Source organism: Cynara cardunculus (genome assembly GCF_001531365.2).
Source record: "Cynara cardunculus var. scolymus isolate 2C chromosome LG 2, CcrdV1, whole genome shotgun sequence".
Taxonomy (NCBI): domain Eukaryota; kingdom Viridiplantae; phylum Streptophyta; class Magnoliopsida; order Asterales; family Asteraceae; genus Cynara; species Cynara cardunculus.
The window spans coordinates 51,942,141-51,947,370 of NC_037529.1; positions in this window are offsets into that span (position 1 = coordinate 51,942,141).

Sequence of the window (5,230 nt, forward strand, 5' to 3'; positions counted from 1 at the left end):
GTGAGCTTGGTGGCAATATCTATCGCCTCCTTAAGGGTTTTTGGGTTGGCTGAGGTGATGTTTCCTCGGATTTCTGAAGACAATCCCCAGATATACTTCTCAATGCAGACTTCCTCCGGTGTCACTAAATGAGGTACTAGATTCGCCAACTCATGGAATCGAGTTGTATAAGCAACTATATTTTCTCTTTTCATTTCATAATTCCGTAACTCCATTTCTAACTTCTGGAGTTTGCTTCTTGGGCAGTATTCATCCTTTAGCAATTTCTTAAATTCTTCCCAAGAAAGCTGGTTAACCAATTCTCGACCTCGGGTTTGCACTAATGTATTCCACCAGGTAAGTGCCCTTCCTTGTAACAAACATACCGCATATTCTACTTTATTTCCTTCGGTACATTTACTAATGTGAAGGACAGACTCCATGCTTTCGAGCCACGATAATAATCCTACTATTGCTTCGGTTCCATTGAATTCATTCGGGTTGCAAGATCTAAAAGATTTATAAGTGCATTCCCTAGCCGCCCTTGGCTCTAGATTATTTGGTTGGTTAACATTCATGCCAACAGCCACTTGACTGACTATGTTGGGGAGTGCGGCCAGAAGTTGTTCTGGCACAAGTCGTGCAATCTCGGGATTTTCCCTCCTTGGCAGCATCTTTTTAGGCCTAAGTCAGAAGGGAATTCGTCATTTTTGTGGCATAATAAGGGTGATAGCTTCCAATCATTTAAATGATGGCAAGAGTGTTCATCGCATGGATATTATTCAAGCATTTACATAATCAGAATAGATTAATCTTATGCACACCATGACTTGACATAAATAAGCATTTCCCAAAAAAAATATTATGCATTCAAAGACATTTATAGTCACATAAAACAGGATAGTGAGTTTCTATGCAAAAGAGTGGGCATCCTACCTCTAATCCTTCTTCTAGAACAACATCCATCCTATCACTATTCCCAAAATTAGCATCATCACTTCACTTACTACCAACCATCTGTACAACCTTTTTATTTCCTGCCTTGCTGCAGCGACGACGTCGGTGTTCCTCAACATGTGCTGATGGTGTGCTTCCATCACATCGGACATGTTATTTAGGATGTGGTGGTGGTATCTTAGCCAGGTCTGGTGCACTTGCGTATCGGATGCGATTCTCCTTACCCATTCTCTTTCAGCCGGATTCATGCCCCGGGTGTAGGACGCAGGTACCCCGGTCACCACTTGAGTTATCTTGCTCCCCAATTGCGGTTGGGATATCTCTCCTATGACTCTCACAGAGTCTTCAAATGCCACACGTTGCGGCAGTGGAATGCTCTTCCTTGGCGTGACTCTGATCCTTGAGCCATGATAAGTTCGTGGTGGAACATCGGGTGCTGGCTCCGATGGGGGTAGGAAAGATGCTTGTGGAGAGGCAGATGCCCCATTGGTCGTATTGTCCTGCTCATACGGGTCTATTTCTTCATTGTGGGCTGAGTTTCTTCTAGAATGGCGAACCACGTAACCGGATTCATCGACCGAGTATTCACTAGGATCGGACGACGCCATAGTGAGCTGCGACATTAATAATCTTAATTACTAATTAGGCCATCTATAAATACTTAGAGATATAACCAAAGCTTCTAAACAAGGCTAAGGGTGGAAATCAAACTAGACCTTCAAAATATAAAGTCTCTTGTTGTACTACCAGAGCCTCTGGTCTCATGACCAGAGCTTCTGGTTTAAATAAAATCCTTAGGAAAGGATTTCTCATCCATCGGTCCTCTGGCAAATCAATGGAATTCTATTTTATCAACCGCTGGTTCAACATCCACACTTAGAATAATTATGGATTTATTATCCATCGATCCTCTGGTTCCTCATACTTGCACTTACCAGAGCTTCTGGTTGCATGACCAGAGCCTCTGGTTCAACTTTCATACTTAGAAAAGTACTAAGTAACCTATCCATCGATCTCTRGTTTCCTTCTCAACAGTGCTTCTGGTGCATTCATGAACTCAAACAAATTTAAGGAATTCCTATTCCTTTGCCTCTGGTCCTTCTAACCAGAGCTTCTAGTACCACATACACACTTTATAGCTTTATGGGATTTATATCCCATTGCCTCTGGTCCTTCTAACCAGAGCTTCTGATGCCACTTAAACACTTAGAGATTTTATGGAATTTCTATCCCATCGCCTCTGGTTCTTCTAACCAGAGCTTCTGGTCCAACATGGACACTTAGCATTTACATGGATTTTCTATCCCATCGCCTCTGGTTCTTCTAACCAGAGCTTCTGGTCCAACATGGACACTTAACAAGATAAGGGTTTTTCTACCCTGCGTCTCTGGTCTTTCTAGGGCAATGGATATTCATAGTGTATAACACATAAAATCATGCTTTTCATAACAATTTCTTTACGGGAGCATATCTCTAGTACAACCGATTAAGTTCTTCTTATTCTATGTATGTTAAACACAGGTGATCAGGCCTTGTTTAATTGACATATAATAACGTGACCCGCTTTAAAAATCATATGATTCCAGATTACTTGAAAATTCCATTTTGAATTTTTTTGTTATAGTCGATGGTTTTTAAGGAAAACCAGTGTTCTCTATAACTGATGCTCTGATACCAAATCTGTCACACCCCGCTAAAGCGGAAACACAAGATGCAACAGGTAAGCGAGTCACATCAACCGTTAATAAATAGCACTTTTCTATTTTCTAAAATAAAACGAGTTTAACATCATAACCAAATTTTTTGACAAATACTTCTTTTACAAAAACTTCCATTTCGAACTTAATCTGTTTTGCCACGAGTATGCTCCCAAAGTACTTCATTTCTTACTTGTTACCTGAAAAACATGGAACATAAAACGAGTCAACTACAAAGAGTTGGTGAGCTCATGGGTTTTCATATGCATAAAACATTTTAATGCATAAACCAAATATTTGCAAACTTATGCGAATATTTTGCACTTAATAAATGTAAATCTTCCACGATGTAAGAACTTGAGACACTACTGAGCCTTACCTGACCAACGTGCCCTATTATTTTACGAACGACCATAAGTAGCCCGTACACTTACTTAGGTCCCATAGTTCGTAGTAGTACTAATTCAGAGGTGGTCCAAATTACACATGATTAGTCCAAGAAAACATAGGTAATGTGCACCCCTTTCTAGGTGGGACTGTCAACACAATAGTGGCTATCCACAATACCACGGCCCGGGAACGTGCCCGAGTTAACAAGTAGCGTTTACGGACGAGGACTTTATTTGGAAAATATACTCTCAAGCATATCAATTTAGCATTTATTTTATAGTGCAATAACAGTCAGTATTTCATGACATAATAAACTTGACTAAACAGTTCTTTAGTCCGATGGTTTCAAACAAAGCTTGGCTAAACAGTTTTTTAGCCCAATGGTTTCAAACAAAGCTTGACTAAACAGTTCTTTAGTCCAATGGTTTCAATAAATAAACATGCATAGTTTGCTTATTCACATGCTTTTCCCCCAATAAAATAGACAAAGCATTAAAAGTGGGGCCATGAGAACTCACAGGTTTATAGGTGAATATCCAAGAAAATGACGTCTGAAGCTTTCAACGCCCGCCCTAACTTCCTAAACAGGCCAACAACCAGAACTATGATCACTTATGGGTTCTTGACAAGGATAAAGTTAAGTTGCATCCYATGCAATGYCATCGAGTTTTCATAAATTTAAGTTGATATTTTATTATTTATTCTAAAAATAGCCCAAAAATTATATATTAAAAGAAATCGAAATCCTATTCTCAAAAGCTGATTTTTGGACAGATTATACATTCTGTTCCAAAAGTCATTTTTTTATGTCTGCTTTTTACATCATTACAATCATGAGCTAAGCCGACATTTTCCAAATACCAAGGAATTTTAGTGGGTTTAAGTCCCTCGTAAATACCCTACAATCTCGAGTTACACAACCCCCAAAACAGATTGCACATTCAACGAGAGACAGTCTTTTTGGGGTCTAAACTCATCATTTTTCAAAAAATTTAACACCACTTTCAAGATAGCAAAAATAAGTAAAATCTCCAGAAAGATTATTTTTCGATTCTATTGAGTTTTTGAGGATGATAGGGTAGATTAAAGATGCATCCAAGACCCTATCATATTCCGAAGTATACCTTTCATGAATAAGCTCTACATGCAAACGATTTTTCCCTACTTTAGTAAAAATCTGAGAATATGGATCATAAATTATCGTCCATTTGAAGACATTTTTATGTATGTGACTCATAATCTCCCCCTCATACTTTCCAGAAATTTGTTGCAAGATCGGGATGTAGGAGAAGAAGGATAAAGACTTTTAATGATTTGCAAAAGTAAGATAACTAGTATCATGTCTTTTTCTTATAATCTTGGGAATCTTCAAGATTGACAGAATTCCTAAGCTTGCTTGATGATGGAATCGGTTGGAGGGTGATTGATTTTTAGAGAGAGATGAAAGGGTTCTCAAGCTGTCGATATTTTGGATAAATGAGAGTTTTTCAAAGGGAGTGGGGTATTTATATGAGGATTTTTAAAGAAAGAAGTGGGCTGGCCCCTCAAGGTCCAGACCCAATAAAACTTTTTATTATTTTCCAAATTAATTATAAACCCACTATAATCTACCCAAACATAAATAAAACGACATTACTAATTTCAAAACTCCGTCTTTTAATAAATTATGTGGACATTCAAATGAGACTTTTGTATTTTAATTTTAAAAGTTTATAATATCAACTTTATTTTATTTGGAACGTTTCTAAAATATTTGGCATTACACAAGTTAACTTTATCAATTGCCTGCTGAGGCGGATCTTCCAAGCTATACTTTGGGTACTGAGTCAAATGTACTCTAACCACCATGACTAGATCTTAATAAATTTATAATTCTAAATATAGGATCTATAATAAAGTGCTAACCTGAAACTCCGAAATGACAGAATGTCACTTTCAATCAAGTCATATGGGTTGAGGTTGATGTGGTCGTTCTCGTTGAACACTCTAACTTGCCCATGTGCTCTCTCCATAGTGAACTCGATGTATCGAATGGCTCGGTTGGCAAATGTCCTTATTTTCAGATCCATGACCCTTTTTATCCCATCATTCGAGAAGACAGCCTGAGGTGCTTGTGTGGTCTGTCTAATGAATCTATGGTGTAGGAGGTCCATGGACTCAGGCGATAAGATTGGAGGGTTGATGGTCAAACTTTTATCGCGGTCTTG